The following is a 12,149-nucleotide window of genomic DNA, read 5'->3' on the forward strand; positions in this document are numbered from 1 at the left end:
TAATCAAACAAGAACTCACTTGTATCAAATCACAAAAAACTTCTGATGTATTTGCTCCATAATATATGTATGTATAAAACAGTAGTAGTAAATTTTTCGTGCTTCAACTTACCATAGGAAACATTACATCTCATGGGCTTAAAAACTTCAACACGTTATAGGACCGGTGAAATTTAGTTCTAAAGGTGAACTCACCGATGGCAGCATTTAGTAGCCATAGGTGTCAAGAGGAACCAAGTGTGCTCTACGGCCAACAGGCAAAGGGCATCTGCAGACTGGAAGCTGTCGATGACAGCACTGAAGGGCTGGCCAGGCCTGCACGTCCATTGATGAAGTGTAAGAACTGGCCATGACCGGCTGTTGACAAGGCTCTAGTGCCATGCAAAACAATGGCCAGACGAACTCGAAAACCTGCAGTTAGGCGGTATTGGGCATCAACTTCATCCAAAGCAAGGCACCGGTGAAATCTTTGCTTTTTCTGGGGGCCAGAGGGAAGCTTGATGTTCACGGGCTCTCGCTGCCACATAGAACTCTCAAGTTATTACCGAAGAACAGTCTAGGCGCGCTTCCAAAGTGACACGATCCACAACAGAATGTAGCATCTCGCAGCTTTGGTTCATCACATCACAGCGCAAGGTCTATGGTTATCACAAAAAGGAGAAAGGAGGAGTTAACGAACAAAACCGCCAAGCTCCACAACCGCAACTTCGCAGAGTAAAACAGTTATCAACGCTGTCTTTCAATTTGCGGTCACACGAGCGCAGCTTTTTCACAAGTCTTGGAACGTCAACACAGCACCACTATTCACAACGAACATCGTTTCACTCCCTAACACTAAATTGCTCTCAAGAAACTAGAAGCGTACGGGCTAACCAGTGGCGAAGCAAGAACCGAACACAGCGCGTAGTTCATACGTTTCCGTACGTACTTGGGGTCACTCAAGTAACGTGCCAAAACGCTGTCAATCCGAAATGTCGCACAGCCACCAACAGAGAGACTGGAAAGTCAAGCAAACGAACTGTTACCGGCACACAAACACACATCGCAGGCTTCTCGAATGCTAGTTGCCGTCGATACACTGACGCCGATCCCCGCTTCATAACCACACCGACGCACAGGCTTCGCTGCGCTTCACCGTACACCATTGCACTTCCGCAGCTTTCCGCACTGCTTACACGCACCGAAAGAGCTGCCGTAATCACAACGCATCCGGTCGAACGCTGAAGTAACTCATGCGAGAAGCGTTTGCTGAAAGTCGCACCGACCGATGTGCTGTTTACGACGCCATGTTGTTTTCGACAACTGCGCTGCACGTAAGAGAGCTCTTAGAAAGTATTTGCACTATTTTCACGGCGTGACAGAATGTGCTCTTATGTGTGAGGGGGTGATATGACGAACACGACAGGCGTGCCAGATGAAAGAAGTGTTTTGGCAACGTCACGGAGTGAGCGCTAGTATAGGGTATTGCTTCACAACCAATCACAAGCTGTGCCTGTCTGCCAAGCCGTCGTCTGCTCGCGTTTGTCATCTGCTTCGATCAGAGCATGTGACAGGAGATTCGCCTTCGCAACGCTATTATTCTCAGGTCAAGTGGTCGATGCGTCACACAAAAGACATATCAGTGGCTCGCTATACCTTTGAATGATGTTCGTGCGCCAAGTTAAATGGCTGGTGATTGTCGCAGGGATGAATTCAGCCATGGTTTGCTCCAGAATTGTGAGGGTTTGCACATTTCCGGTGTCATACAAAGCTACTAGGGTCATTTTATTCCGACTGCTTGCCGTATTATCACGGTCCATATCGGTGCCTGAACAGTGAAGGTGAAAAGGCATGATTTGTTTGTAGTTTCATGTGCAATCCCGCACACCCCTAATACGCTTCGGTTTACAAAGTACGCTCCGTTCCAGATCGCCCCAAAGTGTATCGACAGCTGTATTTCAGAGATCGCAACCATTGAACAGTTAGAGCGAATGGAAGTACACTAGAGAACAAGCTTTATGAACCACTCACTAAAAAGTTCCTTTCATTTTTATTTCCAATAGCATGCAAGCAATGTGCTCCCATTAATCTATTTGGTGGTAATTTCCACCAATGAGGCAAGGATCTCGAGTCGAACTTGTAAATGGATGAGATGGGGTGCAACACAACAACATAACACATAACGTTGATCCTAGGCCATGCCGCGTTCGAATGCACCGACCATTCACGTATCACATTGGTTTTCATCCAACCACAAATCTTTACATGCATAATTTTACACCATTGACGCCAAATAGAATTCTTCAATTACAGCGACTTCGAAATTATTGGACGACGGTGGTTGCCAACCCCATCCACTGCGTACAAGGGAAACAACACACGAAACTGAAATCGCCGAAAGAAATAAAAACGCACCAGCAGTCATCAGGCAGCCGTTCATGGGCGTGAATCAACTCAAAACCAGCCAGGGCACCAAAGTATACCGCCGTGGCGGCAGGTTCTAAGTAGCCACATTGTTCCTAAGAGTGGTCCGAACCACTCTTCGAATTTTGTCTCAGCCACGCTGTTTTTACGCACAATTTTGCTTCATGAGTCCACTTACAAGCACTTTTTGGTGACGTAAGCAAATAAGGCAACTGCATCACCACCGCTGGCACGTTCCTGGGCAGTCACAGCGTGCTTTATTGCAGCGGCCGATGTCACAGCGATGGCCTCTTACGACGTTTTTTTTCACTGTAACACTGTAATATGGTGCATGTGCGAACGATTCAGTACATGGTCAGTTCAGGTAATGATCAGTTCAGGTGAGGATGTTGTTAGAAGGCTATGCTTACAATTTCAAGGGAGTTCGCCCCTGCGGAGCGTAAGACGTCGACACCAACGACTCATTGTGAGCATGGCTTATACAAGGGCTTTGGGAGCTGCAAACAACTTCGAAATCAGTGTTCGTGCGAAATCTTGGTCTGTATTTCTGTGTAGCTGCCTTTCGCTGATCCTCCTCTCGGTTTGCGGGGGCTGAGAGTAGTGGTGGTTATACTTGAGTGATGGAACTTGGGAAACGTGTTGCAGTGCTTTTGGGAGGTGTGACGAGCCAGTGGGCTTCCCACGTTTCTTTGGTGGCCACATCAGCGTACATGTCACCAGATGCCTCTTGGCTTCATGATAATCTTTCTTGGGCGAAGCCTTTCATATTCGTGCATGCAACTTCTGAATTGGGCGGTGGTTCGTTGCGCCTTCGTGGTATCTCTGGTGCTTCCTTCAGCGAGCATGCAAGTGTAGTAAAAATTTTATATAAAGCAAGGTGGTGACCACCGCACTTAGCATAGAATGTGCTCTTCAGGTACACTTCTTGTGCAAATGAGGACCAGCAGAGACTGGGCAGTGCACCAAGCCATTGCAAAGTCATGACATGTGACCATGCTTCTAGCACTTAGAACAATGTGTAGCTGCCCCCAACATACTCTGCGACCAGTTAGCTAAAAAGCCAAACATAGTCTCTTTAGGTACTGGTGAATCCTTGGCGAATTTCCAAATAACGTATCGACAGCGTACCTCAATGACCTTGCCGCCATCTTCGGTTGTGTAGGAGGTGAGTCCCCATGCCGATGCGACGCCCTGATTTCGTAAATATTCTTGTAGGCCTTCGTTTGAGCAACTCAAAGGAACATCTTGTAGTTTTTTACAGTTGTATATGAGTATGGGACCCGGGCTTCCACAGGCACGCCAGCTAGTTCAGCCACCGTTAATAGATGGTTGGTGACAGGCAGGGTCGACAATGTGACCATCAGGCTTCCGTCTTTGCTAAAGCAATGGTTAAGAACTTTCTCTTGAGCCGACAATACAACGTCTGATGTGACAGTGTTGGGGTTGACGTTTCATAAGTTTCCTCCATCCGTGGTAGGCCTGAAGACAACAGGAACGCAATGACCTCTTTTTTTTTTTTGTCAGACGCAGCCGTGAAACATGCCTGGTCCATATCCTCTGCATTTTAATCCAAAGGATCGGAGTCGTCTTGTTCATTTTGTAGTGTATTGTTTGCAGGGTGATTGTCTGGAGTTCTTTTGACAGAGGCTCCAGAAAGTTCTATTGCCAATAAAGCTTTCGCATATGGCTGTATTCAACGTATAGTGCAGCATCTTTAAATCACAGCAAATATGCGCATAAAATCTTTTAGAACTTGCTGTGTACCCACTACGTGGTCTTATGGGAATACCCACCGCAGCATGTGTGCCTTCTGCAATGGGTAGCCCACTTTGAACGATGAAGTCAACATGATGATCATGTCTTCAGACTCCCGATAGCAGTGTGCGCTTGTACCAAGCAGTATTACTGCGATCATACATGTCTCATTGTGAAGCCTGTATACAGGACACGTGAGTTTTTAAAGTATGAACGTCACTTTCATCGGATTTTTAATCATCAGAAGTTACTTCAACTTGCTGTTACACAGAACTTTTCTTGCCTTGTTGTTATGAAATTTTAACCATTCTTTGCTTAATTCGTACAAAGTGTTTTTCACTGCTTGCTGCATTGTTATCGCACTTGACTTATTCTCTAACAGAGGTCCCCCCGACAGTTTTCTAACTTCGGGACCTCCTCTGTACTGTAGAATTTTATTCATGTAAATGTATGCATTCCTGAAATAAAGTTTGATTTGATTTGATTTGATTTGATATTTGCAAGCAGGCGCATGGCTCTTCGGTAGAAAAGCTGCTGTAGCATACGTTCAGCCTGTTTCCAGCCCGCGGTGGTGGTCTAGTGGCAAATGTACTCGGCTGCTGACCTGCAAGTTGCGGGATCGAATCCCGTCTGTGGTGGCTGCATTTCCACAGGAGGCGGAAATGTTGTAGGCCCGTATGCTCACATATGTGTGCACGTTCAAGAACCGAAGGTGGTCGACATTTCCAGAGCCCTCCACTACAGCGTCGCTCATAATCAGACTGTGGTTTTGGGACGTTGAACCCCACAAATCAGTCAAGCAGTTTTAGACGTTAGTTTGAGCCCTCCGACGCATAAAATAGAGCAGCTGGAGAACCTAACCTGAAACACAAGAACTGCTTTTCGCCGTTTCCGAGAATGTGACAGACACCTGTCACGAAACATCGAACAGTAATAGAAGACAATACCAGGCCACTCCGTGAGAGTACGTACTGAACTTCGACATGAAAACGCGAGGTCGTAAAGAAACAAGTCGACGAAGCGCTCCGCAACAATATCCAGCCTTTAAAGAGTCCATGGGCGTCCCTGGTGGTGCTAGTGAATAAAAAGGATGAAGCACTACTCTTCTGCATTGACTATCGCCCACTTAACAAGATTACGAAAAGAGACTTATACCCTTTATTCTGAATAGACGACGCCTTTGATCGACTCCAAAAGGCCAAATGCTTTTCATCAATGGAAGTTGCTCGGCACCTGCAACTTTTCAACGCGTTATGGACGTAGTACTGGCAGGATTCAAGTGGCGGATTTGTCTCGTTGACTCGGATGACGCCGTCATGTTTTCCTCAAGCTTCGACGCGCATCTTCAGTGCCTTGACGCCGTACTTCCAGCCATAAAGACTTGCGAACTCACCCTGAAGCCAGAAAAGTGCCGCTTTGCGTATGAGGAACTCTTGTTCTGGCCCCGCCGCGGTGGTCTAGTGGCTAAGGTACTCGGCTGCTGACCCGCAGGTCGCGGGTTCGATTCCCGGCTGCGGCGGCTGCATTTCCGATGGAGGCGGAAATGTTGTAGGCCCGTGTACTCAGATTTGGGTGCACGTTAAAGAACCCCAGGTGGTCAAAATTTCCGGAGCCCTCCACTACGGCGTCTCTCATAATCAAATGGTGGTTTTGGGACGTTAAACCCCACAAATAAATCAACTGTTCTTGGCCCACGTGATAAACAAGTCCAAAGCCAGACCTGATCCGCAGAAGACAGCCACATTTGCTGCATTTCCGCCGCCCGCTGACAAGAAGGCCGTGAGTCAGATTTTCAGCCGGTGCGCCTATTACAGGCGCTTCGTCAAATATTTTGCCCACATCACCAAGCCACTCACTAAGCTTACGAGACCTGACGTCGAGTTCAAGTGGGACACCCCACAGGATGAAGCGTTTGGAGAAATAAAACAACGCTTACACATGCCTCCGTAACTCGCGCGTTTCAACGAAAACGCCGAAACAGAAGTTCCCACTGATGCAAACCCCGTAGGACTCCGCGCCGTCCTTATGCAGAAAACTGACTGACTGGAAAGGGGTATAAGTTATGATAGGCGGTCACTATCCAAGGCAGAAAGCAATTATTCCACGACAGAAAAGAAGTGCCTTGCCATCATCTGGGTGACGTCAAAGTTCGGCCCTTACCTCAAAGGCAGGCCCTACAAAGTCCTCAGCGACCACCACGCCTTATGTTGGCTAGCAAACTTGAAGGACCCTTCAGGTCGCCTCACCCTATGGAGCCTGAGACCTCAAGAATACAACATTGCAGTCATATACTAGTAAGGCAGGAAACACTCCCACGCCGACTGCCTGTCGCAAGCCCCCGTTGACCCACCACTGCCCGAAGACCTGAATGATGACTGCTTCTTGGGAACGATAACTGCCGACGACTTCGCTGAACGCCAGCGGGCTGACCCGGAAACTAGAAGGCTAGTCTAATACATCGAGGGCAGCACCTCCGTTGTTCCGAAGGTATTAAAACGGGCACTTACGTCGTTTTCACTGTGAAATCGCCTTCTTCAAACGAAGGACTTGTCACCGCTTTGAGCCAAGTACCTTCTTGTGTAGCCTTCATCCTGCGACCAGAACTCCTCCAGGCCCTGCACGATGATACTCTCAGGACGAGTCACAAGTACTATGGGATTTAATAAACCACCGGGAAGCTAGCTCCGGGACGATCCGTCAGTCGTGGCTGGCTCTCGAGCAGAGAAAAAGCCCGCAATCTTATTTTTCCTCCAGATTGAGAGCCGCTTTTGCTGTCGACCCGCTACGTGCTGGTGGCATTTTCCCCCCATCTGAAAAAAAGAAAAAAAAGAAAAGAAAAAGAACAAGTCCCAAAAAGAGGAAAGAAATGTACATAGCAGCACCGTGATGCTACTGCATAGGCACGTGAAAAAAAAGAAATTGGAAATTCGGATAAAGTGAAAGTAGAAATTGAAGAGCGTGCCAATATAGGAAACGTCAATCAACAAGAAAGCAAGTTCACAAAAATAAACAAAAGACACAAATAACGCTGTACGGCAAAGGAAAAGTTACGAACAATGCGCAATAAATGGTTTCATGCGCAACACATGAACGACGTCCGGCCTCGGTCGTGTCCTGCTCCGTGAATGTGGTGTTGAGACCGGAATCATTTTGTAGTTCACGTCACTGACGCGGCATAACACTTTATATGGGCCAAAGTACCGGCTCAGTAACTTTTCACTAAGACCACGATGGCGGACGGGCGTCCACACCCAAACTTGTTCTCCGGGGTTGTAAAGCACTTCTCTGTGGTGGGTGTTATAGCGTCATGCGCCTGCCTGCTGTTGCTGGCCGATGTGCAGTCGCGCGAGCTGCCGAGCTTCCTCAGCACGCACTGCAAATTCTTCGGCGTCAGTTGCCGACTCGTCTTCGTCTTGACACGGTAGCATAAAGTCTAGCATGTTCTGCACTTCGCGGCCGTAGAGAAGCCAAAATGGCGTGAATCACGTGGTCTCTTGCAGGCGGTATTATACGCGTAGGTTACGTAAGGTAAGATACGCAGTTGTCCTTCGGTGTCTGGTGTTGCTCAGTTTGAAAACTTTGTCCGTAAGCTGCCCCGCGAATGCCGTCCCTCTGTCTGTTATTGTATTGGAAGGAGCACCGTGTCGTAACATGATGTGGCGCATGACAAAGTGTGCTACCTCAGAAGACATGGCTCGTGGGATCGTCTGCGTTTCAGCGTAGCGTGTCAAATAGTCGGTCGCGACGATCACCCATTTATTGCTGTCAGCAGACAGGGGTAATGGCCCGAGAATGTTCATGCCGACTTGGTCGAACAGCGTGCAGGGTGCTTCGATAGGCTGAAGCAAACCAGCTAGCTTAACAGATGGTTGCTTTCGGCGCTGACATTCCCGACAGCTCTTGACGTACTTCTTGACGCTTGCTGACAGTCCTGGCAAATAGTACCTCTTGCTCACTCTGGCAAGTGTCCTTGAGTAGCCCAGATGACCAGATGTGGGTTCGTCATGGCCAGTGAAGAGGACGTTGTCTCGCATGTCTCGAGGAACCAGCAGTAGGTAAGCACGGTTGTTCGAACGAGCGTTCTTCTTGTACAGCACACCATCTCGCAGGCAGAACTACGTCAACGAGCGGGATAAATGACGCGGTATGATTGCGTCCTGGCCCTCTAAATGATCATTGATTAGACGAATCTCTGCATCATCTCGCTGCCGTTTGCTCAAGTCTGATACGCAAACGGTGCCCAGGAAGCCTTCGTCTTCCTCTGCTTCCTGACTGACGACATAAAGGGGTGCGCGTGACAGTGTCTCAGCGTCTTCATGCTTACGGCCGGACTTATTGACGATGCTGACGTCAAATTCCTGCAGCTACGAGCTCCACCGTGCTATCCGTCCTAAAGGGTCACGCAGGCTTGCCAACCAACAGAGTGCGTGATGGTTCGTCACTATCTTGAAGCGACGACCATAAAGGTACGGGCGAGACTGTTTGATTGCCCACACGACTGCGAGGTACTCTTTTTCCGTAGTGGGATAATTCGCCTCGGTACGGGATAGAGAGCGGCTGGCGTAGGCTATCACTCTTTCGGTGTCCTCTTGACGCTGAACGAGCAGTGCTCTGAGCCCGTTGTTACTAGCGTCGGTATGGACGTGTCAGCATCATCGTCGAAATGAGCGAGAACGAGTGCTGATGATATCCGCTGTCGCAGTTTATCAAAAGCTGCTTGTTGCTCATTTTCCAAGACAAACGGCGTGTTGTCCCTTGTGAGACGAGTCAGCGGTTCTGCTATCTGTGAAAAGCCGTGAATGAACCAGCGATTGTAGGCGCAGAAACCAAGAAAGCGCCGGACGGCTCTCTTATCGACAGGAGCTGGTTATTCGGCAACAGCGGCAAGCTTGTCCGGATTGACCTGGACTCCTTCGGTGCTAACTACATGTCCAAGAAATTTTATTTATTCATAGCCGAAGTGGCGTTTCTGTGGCTTTAGTGTGAGGTCCGCCGATCGGATAGCCTCCAGCACGCTGCGCAGGCGGTGAAGGTGCTGCTCGAACGTGGCAGAGAAGACCACCACATCATAAAGGTAGACAAGACAAGTCTGCCACTTGAGCCCTGTGAGGACAGTGTCCATCATTCGCTGGAAAGTTACCGGCGTTGAACACAAGCCGAAACGGAGTACTCGGAATTGGTATAGGCCCTCTGGAGTCACAAAGGCCGTCTTCTTGTGGTCTCGCTGATCTACCTCCATTTGCCAGCACCCACTTTTAAGATCTAGAGAAGTGAAATAAAAGGCATGATGAAGTCTATCCAGTGAATCGTCGATACGCGGCAGTGAGTGCACAACTTTTTTGGTCACGTTGATAAGCTTTCTGTAGTTGACGCAGAAGCGTAGCGACCCGTCTTTCTTTTTGACAAGCACGACTGGAGACGACTACGGGCTGTAGGAAGCTTCGATAACGCCATCGTCAAGCATCTCGTGGACTTGCGTACGTATCGCTTCACGTTCTTTAGCTGACACGCGGTAAGGGTGCTGGTGTATTGGGCGTGCGTGCTCGTACATGATGATCCTGTGTTGAGAGATGGACGTTTGGCGGATCTTTGAGCAACTTGCGAAGCAAGACCTGAGCTCCAACAAGAGCGCTCGCAGTGCAGTCTGGTTGTCGGTGGACAGATCAGGATCGATGCCATTATTATTCATTTACGTGTCAGTGGTATCCAATAGTTCTGACGTGAGACAGTTGAGGACGTTCGCTACTTCGTGGGAAAATGCTATCGAAAGGCCACGGAAAAGATGTCGATACTCGTTGCTAAAATTGGTTACGAGCAATTCAGATCGGCCATCACGAAGGTGTATTACACCTCTAGCTACAGAAATGCCTTGCTGCAGGAGGTGTTCTAAATTTGTCTAGGCCACCACATCGCCATCGCCCAAACCACAGCATGAGACGTCACCTAGATGAAGCGTCACGTTCTATTCAGAAATACGGAGTACGTCGACACGCCTTCCGTCATCCTGCACGTTGATTGCTTGCTAGGCTGAGAACGTGACGTGGCGCTTTTGCAGATCAATGATAGCTACATTTTCGTGTAGAAAGTCAACTCCCAGAATGACGTCACAGGAGCATTCGCGTAGAACAAGGCAGCTTGCTACGAATGTATACCCTTGAATCTGTACTCTAGTTGTGCAGGCCCCAGTGGAGTAACGACGGGGCCACCAGCTGGCCGAATCTGTGCGTTATGCCACGTCGTGATGACTTTCTTCAGCTGCGTTGTCAGTTTCCCGCTCAGTATAGAATAGTTTGCGCCGGTGTGCACTAACGCATTAACTGCACAACCATCAATTGTCACTGCTATGTCGAGTGAAAGTCGGCTATTCTTTGTAGTAGTAGGTGATGTCGGACTGGTTTCTGTACGGTTCTGCGTCTATAGGAGGTCTTCAGCACTTCGACCTTCAGAGACCCCGCCCCCACAGGTCACTTCGGCTAGTTTTCCCGGCGGGTCTGGGAGACCATGAGGTAGAATACCGCTGGGGCGTTGATGAAAATCGGCTCGGTGATGGCGAGTGCGACTGGCGCCCGGCAGATGGTGGTGCATGCTGCTGGGAGAGGTAGTTGTTGATTTCACGGGGTCTCTGGCCGTAACGGGGTGGCGGTGAGTACGCACAGAAGCCGCGAAGCCCAAGACGGCGATATGAGCACTGGCGGTACAAGTGATCAGCTTCTCCGCAGTGGAAGCACAGAGGACAGCAATCAGGTGTCCGCCAACCATCAGACTTCCGAGGAGATGTGTGCCGACCGTCGATGTACTGAACTGGTTGCACAGAACGATGGGCGACAGAAGCACCAGGGACAAAAGGCAAGGGCAGTGGCGTGTACGTGCCTTCGTAGTACGGTATGTGCGGCGCTGACTGGAGTGAAACAGCAGGAACAGGATAGACGAATCATGGCGGCGATGCAGCCGGGTGTTTAAAGGCATCCGCGTAGGTTGTTTCACGGTGGTATTCAGCAGGAGCTGGTGCAGCTGTATCAGGAAGCAAGGTGTCCCGGAGGATCTGGTGCAGCTCATCCTTGATCACAGTTGCAGTAGAGTTAACCGTAGGATGAGGTGTTACACCAGCCTTTTGCAACTCTTCAACGTACTATATTACAGGTGAGTTCACGTAGACAGTCGTTGCTGGTTCTAGTGGCGGTGAAAATGTCGGCAGTGGACATGCCACTGACTTGCTGTCGTATTGGTTGGATCGCTGCTGCAGCATTTCTTCCATTGTAACGGCCTCGGACAAGAACTCCGCGACCTTTTTGGGAGGGCTTCGCACGAGGCCGGCAAAAAGCTGGTCCTTGACACCACGCATCAAGTGACAAACTTTTTGTCCTCCGTCATTCTTGAATCGGCCCGTCGGAAGAGGCGCGTCATGTCTTCGACGTACGTGGTCACAGTTTCGTTTGGCAACTGGACGCGGGCCAGAATCGCTCGTTCAGCTCGTTCTTGGCGATCAGCACTGGCATAGGTCTGCAGAAGTCTACGAGAGAATTCGGGCCACGTCGTCAGCTGCTCCTCTCGATTTTGATACCACGTATGTGCCCTACCTTCGAGATAGAAATAGACATGACCCAGTTTCGCCACATCGTCCCACTAATTCAAGGTGGCTACGCGCTCAAAGTCCGCCAACCAGTTCTCAACGTCCTCGTGCTCCGTGCCATGGAACGTCGCCGGTGCCCGTGGGCTTTCCAACGTATAGCGGTTGGACGTCGTGCTTCCCGTGCCGGTTGACGAGGTTTTCACCGAAGCACTGTTCATATTTGTCGACGTGGTGGGAGCAGTATCGTCGACTTCCGGAGGCAATCCCCTGATTCGGCGGCTGGTCCGATGCACGGGAGTATTGACTGGCACTGGACTCGTATCACGGCTTCCTGGAGGGGGGGGGGGGTCTGCAGCATCGGTGAGACTACACAGAACCTCCACCAATTTGTCACGATGAGTCACAAGTACTGGGGGATTTA

General features: G+C 49.6%; 1 protein-coding gene across 2 annotated transcripts in view; it reads left to right on the forward strand.

The window, feature by feature from the left end:
* The window catches only part of LOC119178592 (uncharacterized), a 258,411-nt gene that overhangs the window by 183,441 nt on the left and 62,821 nt on the right, over nucleotides 1–12,149 (forward strand). The window lies entirely within an intron of this gene.

The sequence above is a fragment of the Rhipicephalus microplus genome, chromosome 1 (genome assembly GCF_043290135.1).
Source record: "Rhipicephalus microplus isolate Deutch F79 chromosome 1, USDA_Rmic, whole genome shotgun sequence".
Taxonomy (NCBI): Eukaryota; Metazoa; Arthropoda; class Arachnida; order Ixodida; family Ixodidae; genus Rhipicephalus; species Rhipicephalus microplus.